Below are 11072 nucleotides of genomic sequence, written 5' to 3'. Positions count from 1 at the left end.
CCTGGGAATTCAAATTTTGAAATAATGTCTCACAATTTGCCTGAGGAAATCGTACATGATATACTATATAGACTACCACCTAAATCTTTGATCAGGTGCACGATCAGTGTGCAAGCCATGGAACTCCATGATCAAAAATCCCAGCTTTATACGCACCCACCTCAACCGTACAATCTCTCTTAATAACCAGTTTGGCACCCAACTCCGCTTACTCCACTGTGTTCCTAGAGCTATTCTTTCCAGCAACGTCTGTTGGATAGTGGCCAAATTAGGCTAGGAAACAAAACAAAATTGATGAGGGAACATCATGATGAGGATTATGTTTCCTTGTTTTGTGGCTTGTTTTGTGGCTTATTTTGTGGCTTAATTTGCTCCTTGTTTTGTGGCTTTTTCAAAGCCATAATTATTTGGCTAGGATGAAGAAAAGCATAAAAAGAGATGGTGAGAGCATTTGGCTAAACAAGGGGGCACGGGTGAGAAAAAATCTAGAGAGCTAGAGTGAAAAATCTCTTGTGAAAGAACTCTTGGGGTAGAGTGAGACTCTTGGGGTAGAGTGAGACTCTTGGGAAAATTCTGTGAGAGGGTGTACAAGGGATATGGGATTGGGTTATGTCGATTTAACTCATGTGTAACTTGTACTGTTTTTCTCATAGTGAAGAGCAATATCTCTTCGAGGACGTAGGCAGGTTTTTGCCGAACCTCGTAAATTTCTCGGTGTCTTTATTTCTTGTATTTTAAACTATTCAACTGCGGGTTTGTATGTTGGTGAAGATAATCAGCCAAGGCACAACAATTGGTATCAGAGCTTTGTTGGAGGCTTTGGTTCATTGAAGGTTCAGATTTATTATTCACCATGATGACTACAAACATGTCGTTTTCAGTTGAGAAGTTTAATGGGAAGGACAGTTTTACTCTCTGGCAGATGAGAGTAAAGGATGTCTTGACTCAACAAGGCTTGGTTAGAGCTTTGAAGGGAAAAGATGGAAAGCCTAAAGAAATGACAGATGACCAGTGGGAGGAGCTGGAGTCGCGTTGTGTTAGCATGATTCGACACTGCATAGCTGATAACATTATCAACAATGTTATGGATGAAGATTCTGCGCCCGCATTGTGGGAGAAGTTGGAAAAACTCTATATTGCTAAGAGTTTGACCAACAAGTTACATCTGAAGAGGAAGCTGTACAAGCTGAAGATGGATGAAGGCGGGAATCTCATGGACCACATGAATGTGTTCAATGGATACTTGGATCAATTGAGGAAAGTTGATGTTAAGGTTGAGGAAGAAGATAAAGCCCTCTTACTTCTTACCTCACTTCCAGATTCGTATGAGAATCTTGTGACAACCTTATTGCATGGAAAAGATACAGTAAGTTTGGAGCAGGTGCAAGCTTCTTTGGTGTCTTATGATACACAAAAGAGGAAAACCATTGTTGATGGTGGGCACGAGACTGCTTTAGCTGTTCAAGGTTGGAATCATGGAAGAAAATTGGGAGGAGGATTTGAGAGAGACAGCAAGTTCAAATCAAGCTCCAAAGGCAAGGGACCACAATGCTATGACTGCAAAGAATTCGGGCATAAAAAGATAAATTGTCCTTTGAGAAAAAGAAAGGATGATCTTGGTCCAGGTAGCAGCAATTTTGTGGCGGAAGACTTCGAGTATGCCCTCTAGGTACTCGAAGCAACACATCTCCTGGTGATGTATAGTCTCAAGTGTTGCAGGGGTTTTGCAGCAGGTGGAGCTATGGGATTCACAGGTGATAAGATGGTCCTGAAGAATGAGAAGTGTGAGGAATGTTTGTCTGGCTCGACGGGTGTTGCTGGAAATGGGTGCACTAACAAGTTTCCAAGTTGCAGACAATGAAGATGAGGAAAACCTACTGGAGGAGACGAGGATGTGTCGAGATCCTGTCTGAAGCTAAATGTTTTTTTTTGCTTGCAGCAGCTGCACATGCATTAGCAGTGACTGAATCGGAACAGGACCAACGAGGTTGATTCAGAGTGTGCATGCTGGTACGTAAGGCCAATGGACTTTGGTACAATTTGGCCAAGGTGGAGATTGTTGGATAGTGGCCAAATTAGGCTAGGAAACAAAACAAAATTGATGAGGATTATGTTTCCTTGTTTTGTGGCTTGTTTTGTGGCTTATTTTGTGGCTTAATTTGCTCCTTGTTTTGTAACTTTTTTCAAAGCCATAATTATTTGGCTAGGATGAAGAAAAGCATAAAAAGAGATGGTGAGAGCATTTGGCTAAACAAGGGGGCATGGGTGAGAAAAAATCTAGAGAGCTAGAGTGAAAAATCTCTTGTGAAAGAACTCTTGGGGTAGAGTGAGGCTCTTGGGAAAATTCTGTGAGAGGGTGTACAAGGGATATGGGATTGGGTTATGTCGATTTAACTCATGTGTAACTTGTACTGTTTTTCTCATAGTGAAGAGCAATATCTCTCCGAGGACGTAGACAGGTTTTTGCCGAACCTCGTAAATTTCTCGGTGTCTTTATTTCTTGTATTTTAAACTATTCAACTGTGGGTTTGTATGTTGGTGAAGATAATCAGCCAAGGCACAACAACGTCAACATTTGCGCAGACGAACCAAGGGAGGAGCATTACAATTTGCACTATGACAACCATGCTTTTGATGAGTACTGCAAGCTAGAATTTCCAATTGTTCCCAAGATGAATAAATTTCTTCGCGTGGTTGGAATTTGTAATGGGCTGGTGTTCCTTACTGATGATACGGACCGTTTAGGTTACACGTTCATGTTATGCAACCCGTCTATAAGAAAGTCAGTGACACTCCCTAAGCCTCATCTATCCTTCGCGACAATTGACCCGTACTATGCTTGTATTGGTTTTGGTTTTGGTTTTGATGCTGTGACTAATGACTACAAGGTTGTGAGACTTGTCACTGATCTATGTGAGGATATGAATACTATTTATGAGGTTTATTCACTAGCTAGCTGGAGGCTCATGGAGTGATCCTCGTCCTTTGGATCTCGCACGTTTAGTTATGAATCCTCGAAAACCCCTTGCTTTTGTTAATGGGGCTATTCACTTTGAGGCATGGCGCCATTTGACAAACCATGGTTTTGAATATTTCATATTGGCATTTGACATGGGAAGCGATTCATTTCGCAGGATAATGGCACCGAAGAATTTCAGATGCCCAGCTGGGACCGCACACTTGTCTATTTCAGGCAACGGGAAATCTATTGCTCTGTCCAATCTTCGTTATACTTGTCTTGAGATATGGGTGATGAAAGAGTATGGCATGGAAGAGTCATGGATCAAACTGAAAACTCCAACTCCACCAGGTCCACAAGGAAAAGTTTTCTACAGGCCACTATGGTTTAGGAAGAGTGATGATCTAGTGTTGGTACGGACAGATGCTTGTTGGGGTGATGATGACAGCCTGACAGGTATGAATTAGTTTGTCTAGATCTTGTGAGCAAGCAATTTGAAAATCTTGGAATTCATGGATATGTATATTACCATGCTGAACCTTATGTAGAAAGCCTCGCCTTACTCGAGAATAACGATGCAGTTTCTTACTGAGGAAAATAACAGGTAAGGTGATAGCATTGATTTTCTTTGGTTTTCATTTTCTTCTTGTTCAAATGCATATACCTCCAAGGTTCCGAGCGTGACATGATATGATCATTCGATTAACAAAGTTTTTTATGCATTGGTTGCTCATTTTACGCTCATGAAATGGACATCGAACCATTCAATTAAAAAAAAAAAATCAGACTTATTTGGTAAAAAAAAAAATGAGCCAAAACAAAGTAGTAATTACCATTGTCATACCATGTCAACCGGACTATTTGGAATACTGAAATTTTGACACGGTAATGGTATATAGTTTGTCAAACCAAAAATTTGGTATGGTAATTGTTACGGTAACCGTACCGAACCCACCCTAGTAATACTTGGTTGATAGTAGCATGTTTGTCTTTGCAAATTATTTACATTTTTGATATACCTGCATTGAACATTGGTTATCGTCCACCGTTAAGCACAGCTCCCTGAAGCGTAATTGTGTTCATTCGTCCTCCATGCAGGTAGAGCAGATAACCGTCAAGACTTTTACGATGCCTTCTTTGTAGCTCTGTAGTGCTAGCCTTTCTGCTTCTAATGTTATATTGTTCCAAAGTATATCAAGATTTTTTATGAAAGTGTACCTTTCTGTTTGCTTGGAGATGTTTGGTATTTGGTACCTTTCTTATTTAACTATCTGTAATTTCGAGTTTCATCTTGATGTCCTTACTTGTGAAGATCGCCCCTTCGACAGCTGAGAAAAATTTTCATATCTTAGTTTCATAGCTCGAATATTTTCATCTCTTTCATCACACTACTCTTTCCTTCTGTAAGTGTAATAGTACTACAAAAGGTATTATCAATGGCTTGAAAACATGGGACTTTTTATGCCTTATGGATGTTTGACCTTTAGTTTCTTAGTTAAATTAATGACGTGACGACCACAAGACCTCCACATAGACCAAGAATAGTAATTGAGGAGCTTGAAGTTCTCTTGAAAGGACAAACAGTCGCACAATTTGGTCACAATGGTACAAGTGTTGCTTCAATCTATCATAAAAATCGTGTTCCATATCTGCTTGATCATCAATTTACTAGGTCCATAGGACAATAAAAATAAATTGATATTCAGAACTTTGGCGTGCAATGTAAAAAAACATGAAGGTTTGTAACCGATTTTAAAAATCACGATTCACGATAAATACGAAGGGTGTAGTTAGTGTTGGAAAATTAGTTATTATTTTATTATTGTTTATGGTTTTCTTGGGGGCTAAGGATATTAGAGTTTCTTGCTGTCAAGAATTAGGGTTTTGCTTTAGTTTTCACTTCTTGCTTTAGTTTTCACTATATATAGTAGTGATTGTATTAGTTTATTTTATCAAGTCAGTCAAGATGTAATCTCTTTAGTTCATGTAACATTCTTGGCAATTCTATTTATTAAAGTTTCATATTCAGTTTGTTCGTTTGTTTGTCTCGCACTCTGATATTCAACTTAGTATCAGAGCAAGTTTGATCCTTCTAGGTTGAATCTGTTCTTGGTAGCTAGTTTGTTTTGTCTTGTCACGTTCCTCTTCTTCGTTGTGGTTTGTCGTTGTGCCCTAGTTAGGGTTTTGTTGCTTAAAAAAAGGGAGAGAACAAAAAATTTGAATATGTTTGCTCCACTACGTCATCGTCTTCTTCTACACTCAGAACAACCGCCACGAACCCGCATCACCATCCACGCGTGCTGATCTGCAGAACCATCCACCACCGCTACCGTCCCGACAATCTCACCGCCGCTAATTGTGTCTAGCATGCCTGTTCCCTGCATGTTTTCTTGCTTGCCTGAATCAGGAACACAAACCACCACGACCTGCCGCTGCTGCCTGACCACCTTATGCCTTGTCGCCACTTGACCATTGCACCAGACCTTCACCATCCCGCTGCACCATACCTGCACCGTGACATCCCCACCCGTTCTCTGCCGCACCCATCATCCTGTCCACCTACCCAGGCCACGACTCCTGTTTCTTGAACAGTGAAGCCGCTGTCTATTGCGTCCTCGCTGAAAAGACTGCAAACACAACTCAGAGTTTGAGTTCGGAGTGTTGGTCTGCACTTGTTTTTGCGTCTAGTTTGCTACCGTGAATCAAAGAAAGAGAGAATGGAGTTGAAGCTTGGGCCTTCGTTGATTGAAGCTAATGTTGGGCCTGATTTGTTTAGAGGCCCACATGGTAGACCTAAGAATGGGTACTGTTGGGCTTGTATTGGTTGATTTGAATTCAGAATGAAGTTTGCTTGGCTATCACCCGAGTGATAAGTTTTGTTTTATTCGTTGGTTGCTGCAGTTGGGATATAGGAATCTAGTCTGTTTAGTGACGAAGTCCATACTCCCAACGTTTGGTTGCAGAATTTGTTGATTGCTAGAATTGCTTGTTCGCTCGCCTGTTTGCTTGAATTGTTCGTTTGCTCGTTTGAATTGCTTGCCTTGTTGTGTCCGCCTAAAGGAGTTTGCCTTGTCGTGTTTGCCTAACGGAGCTTGCATCCGCATCTGCTTGTTGGCAAACTCATGACGTGTACAGCCATGAGTTTGACGGGGGTGTTGGAAAATTAGTTATTATTTTATTATTGTTTATGGTTTTCTTATGGGCCAAGGATATTAGAGTTTCTTACCCGTCAAGGATTAGGGTTTTGCTTTAGTTTTCATTATATATAGTGATGATTGTATTAGTTTATTTTATCAAGTCAGTCAAGATGTAGTCTCTTTAGTTCATGTAGCCTTCTTGGCAATTTCGTTTATTAGAGTTTCATATTCAGTTTGTTCGTTTGTTCGTCTCGCACTATGATATTCAAGTGTTAGCACCTAAGTTTTTATTAAATATCTTCTTGAAGAAATACCTTTCATTTGCTTCTCCATAAAGTCAAAAAATGCTTTTAGAATCAACGAAGCACATTTAACTATATGGTCCCTAATCGGTAAATAATGTTTCAAAAAATATTTCGTAAGTTACGAAAGAAGGGATTTTTTTTATGTTTTTTTTTTTAACAAATGATATTATCTACACTAAGCGGGGTGGACTTAGCCACATAATGAATTAGCAATAAGAAGGTTCAAATTTGTCTTTGGCAATACTTAAACTTAAGACCTCTCACTTATAAGCGGGGAGGAATACCACTAGACCGTAGTACTAAATGACTAAACACCACGAGACGCTACTAGGAAAGGAAAGCTAAACACCGCAAGGGAAAGAGATCCCTCTGGATCTCTCCCTCCAAAGCCCAAGGATCAAGTAATTCCGGCTTTTGAAATTTGATCCAACGGTTTAAAATAGATAAGTTAGTAAAAACTTTTAAAATTTATAATAATTTTTAACCGTTTCATCAAATTTCAAAAGCTCAGATCACTTGATCCTTGGGCTTTGGAGGGAGAAATGCGGACAGGATCTCTTTCCCACCGCGGGAAACTAGGTAATAATTTCCAAATGAACCTATAAATAGATGATGCAGGAATTAAGCTCATCTAACGCAATCAAAACCCTAGCTTCCAGCACTGTTCTTCTCGAACACAGCACAAGAACGAGACTCGGTTTCTCAACTGCAATTTTCGGCTCGATTAAATAGTGTGAGTTCCTAAAGTTTTTTTTTCTTCTTTTTCTTTCAAGAGCAGGATTTTTTAGTTCTCTTCTGTTTTAGGTTTTGTTATAACAACAATTCCCTTGAATTTTAGTTTCTTCTTCTCAATTATATGTAGGTTATTGTTTTGTAATTATGTATATTTATTTCCTCACTCACTCTATCTCTATGAAATCTACAGCCTGGGCGTTCAAATTTTGAAATAATGGCTCACAACTTGCCTGAGGAAATCGTACATGATATACTATGTAGACTACCGCCTAAATCTTTGATCAGATGCACCTCAGTGTGCAAGCCATGGAACTCGATGATAAAAAATCCCAGCTTTATACGCACCCACCTCAACCGTACAATCTCTCTTAATAACCAGTTTTGCACCCACCTCTGCCTACTCCACTGTGTTCCTAGAGCTATTCTTTCCGGCGACGTCAATGTTCGCGCAGACGAGCCAAGGGAGGAGCATTACAATTTGCATTATGACAACCAAGCTTTTGATGAGTACTGCAAGCTAGAGTTTCCAATTGTTCCCAAGATGAATACATTTCTTCGCGTGGATGGAATTTGTAATGGCCTGGTGTTCCTTGCTGATGATAACGACCGTTTAGGTTTCACATTCATGTTATGCAACCCGTCTATAAGAAAGTCAGTGACACTTCCTAAGCCTCATCTGTCCTTCGAGCCAATTGGCCGGTACTATGCTTGTATTGATTTTGGTTTTGACGCTGTGACTAATGACTACAAGGTTGTGAGACTTATCTCTGAGAAATTTGAAGATCCAAATACTTTTTATGAGGTTTATTCACTAGCTGGAGGCTCATGGAGTGATCCTCGTTCTTTGGATTTCACACATTTATCTATGAGTCCTAGAAAATCCCATGCTTTTGTTAATGGGGCTATTCATTTTGAGGCATAGCGCCCTTTGACAAACGGTGATTATGAATATTCCATTTTGGCGTTTGACGTGGGAAGCGATTCATTTCGCAGGATAATGGCACCAAAGAATTTCAGCATCCCAGGGACCACGCAATTGTTTATTTCAGGCAACGGAAATTCCATTGCTCTGTTCCAGCCTTGGTTTACTAGTACCGGAGAGCTTTGTCTGGATATATGGGAAATGAAAGAGTATGGCATTGAAGAGTCATGGACCAAATTGACAACTCTAAGTCTACCAAGTCCACAAAGACGAGTTTTCTACAGGCCATTATGGTTCAGGAAGAGTGGTGATGTAGTGTTGGTTCCGATTACTATTTTATGGGACGATGATGATAGGTATGAATTAGTTTCTCTAGACCTTGTGAGCAAACAATTAAAAAATCTTGGAATTCAGGGATATAAATATTATTATGCTGAATCTTATGTTGTGAGCCTCGTCTTACTCGACAAGACCGATGCAGTTTCTTACTGATGAAAAGAACAGGTAAGGTGGTACGACGGCTTTTATGTAGCTGCGAAGTTATGATAATATAATTCAGAAGTTTATGAATACTTTGATCTATTGCTTCTCTTCCTGTGTTGGTAGGAGATGATTGGGAATTTGGCACCTTTTTACCATTTGCTTCTCTTTCTATTCAATGTGCCTGTAGTCACTCTTTCAATCTTGTATCTCCTGCATGGTTTATTTCAACAATCTCGCTTCTACTTTCGAGTTTCGACTAGATTAACGATATCCCAGTTTCATGGTTCTAAGTTTCTCTGTTTGTGATTATGCGGATTTGTTGTCGTTTCATGCAAGTTTTATTTCCCATAAGCAATGGTTTGTCAATATATTAATATTTCGAAACATACTATTTAAATTTGTGTCTTCAATGCGAAAGGAGCAAGATCTAAAAGAGGCAGCTTATTTTGGCAACAAAAAAAAAAAAAAAGAGAAGCTTTTGTTTTTTTTTTTCTTTTCGTTTTGTCAAACGATAGATTTTTATATTTGATGTTAGATTAAGGAATTGATAGAGTTCGAACCTACCTGTGATGCAAGGGTAACAGTTATCTCCGACTAAATAAAAGAAGTTGTTTTAATTAACGAAATACGTTCAATGTGCAATATCAAATCTATTCTTAAACCTAGCTAATTGGTTAATGGCAAAACCGAAGTTTTATTTTGTTTGGGAATTTTAATATCTACTACAACATTTTGTGGGTTGAAATTATTTCCTAGGTAATGCAAGGGAGAAATTTTTAAACCAAGTTTTGTAAACCAAATGATGTATGTTGATGATTGAATTATTATTTAAGCGTTGATTAACATGCTTATTTATTATTAATGACATATAATTTGATTTATAAATTTAGTCTCCCTAACATACTTTTTTTTCCAGTGGTTTGTGAAATCATGGTATGGGGACAAGGGCAATGGAGGGAGGGTGAGAGAAAAAGTTTTCCAATGATGTTCTGTTATTCCAAAAAAGAAATTATCCCGATAAATTAAAAGGTCTTCTGCAAATCCATCAAAATTTATAAATAAAGTCCATACAAATCCTTGAAAATTCATGTAAAAGTTCATACAAGTTCTCTCATGATTTAACGAATCCTATTAAATTTATCACTTTCGAAAAAATTTAAAATCCTAATTTAACTACATTCCCTTAATTTGAGACACTATAGTGTAGTATAATACTACCATGTGACAATGTCAAATAGTTGTACTTACCAAATAGTTGTACTTACTAATCAAATACAAACAAGGAATGCTAACTACCTTCCCCATTTGCCTTTTCCCATTTGCCTTGGGAACTATCTTCTCCATTTGTCTTTTCCTATTTACCTTTCTCATTCATCACTTGACATGTGTATTTTATTAACAAATTAAACCACATAATTAATGCATTAAAACCAAATTTTAATTTTCCACCTTAAAAGCATGAAGTATATACATAGTTTAATCTGTTAGTTGAATACATGATGAGTAAGAAAGATAAATACGAAAAGACAAATGAAAAAGGTAACTAGCATCATTTATACAAAAGTGTGGTGGAGTGAGATGTGAACTAAAAGACTTTTTAGTCAAAATGGTTATTGAGATTTTCATAACACATAACTTTAGTTCCTGAGATTTAAAATCAATAGAAGTGGTCATTGAGATTGTCCACCATCCATTATTTTGGTCATTCCGTTAAAAAACTCCGTTAAGTGGTCCCTGAGCCGTTTAACAGAATGATCAAAATGATGGATGATGGATAATCTCAGGGACCATTTTAGCTAAAAAGTCTAATGCTAATCATGTTGAAAACTTCATGTAATGGAACATGGTTCTCTTTTTGTTAATTCTATTGATTTAGCCTTGTATATGGATATACCATAGTTTGAACCGTTCATTTCATTATATTCAAGTGTGCAAACTGTACAGTTTTTTCCAAAAATTAACGAAAGGGAAAAAGTCAAGTACCGTTTGCGATGATTTACTTGAGTTTGATGCCAAATCGTTTTTAATAACAGTTGAAAAGTTGATATCACTGCCAAAATTAGCAACATAAGGGTGTTTTTTGAGAGAAATGAGAGAAAAATGATGAAAAAGCATGTGGAAAATTTGATTTGATAAAAATACCATCAACTTAATGGAATTTTTTAACGGAATGACCAGAATAACAGATGGTAGACAATTTCAAGAACCACTTATATTGATTTTAAATCTCGGAGACCAAAGTTATATGTTAAGCAAATCTCAGAAACCATTTTAATTAAAAAACCGAACTAAAATGAGTAATTAATATTTTATTAAAAATTTCACAGGGACGAAAGAAGGAAACTGATGAGCGTCCTCATCTGAATTCATTCTGACATTTGTCCCATTCTCTTTTCTACCCAAATAAATATTAATTTTATTGATGGATGAACTAATGAAGGCCAAGGCCTAAAAAAACGAGTGAATAAGATGAGACTGATGTAATTTCCGATTAGTACTCTGTCACCGGTGGAGCGCCAGTGACAGAGACG

At 38.0% G+C, this 11072-nt stretch overlaps 2 pseudogenes; both read left to right on the top strand.

Moving 5' to 3' along the window:
* On the top strand, positions 1-4101 carry LOC137714901 (uncharacterized; annotated as a pseudogene).
* A 3225-nt stretch (positions 4102-7326) lies between these two features.
* Positions 7327-8811, top strand: LOC137715039 (F-box protein CPR1-like; annotated as a pseudogene).
* The last annotated feature ends 2261 nt before the right edge of the window (positions 8812-11072 follow it).

The sequence above is a fragment of the Pyrus communis genome, chromosome 3, assembly GCF_041283825.1.
Source record: "Pyrus communis isolate YQ-2024b chromosome 3, ASM4128382v1, whole genome shotgun sequence".
NCBI lineage: Eukaryota > Viridiplantae > Streptophyta > Magnoliopsida > Rosales > Rosaceae > Pyrus > Pyrus communis.
The sequence above is the reverse complement of the archived record's forward strand: the minus strand, read 5'-3'. Positions and strand labels throughout refer to the sequence as shown.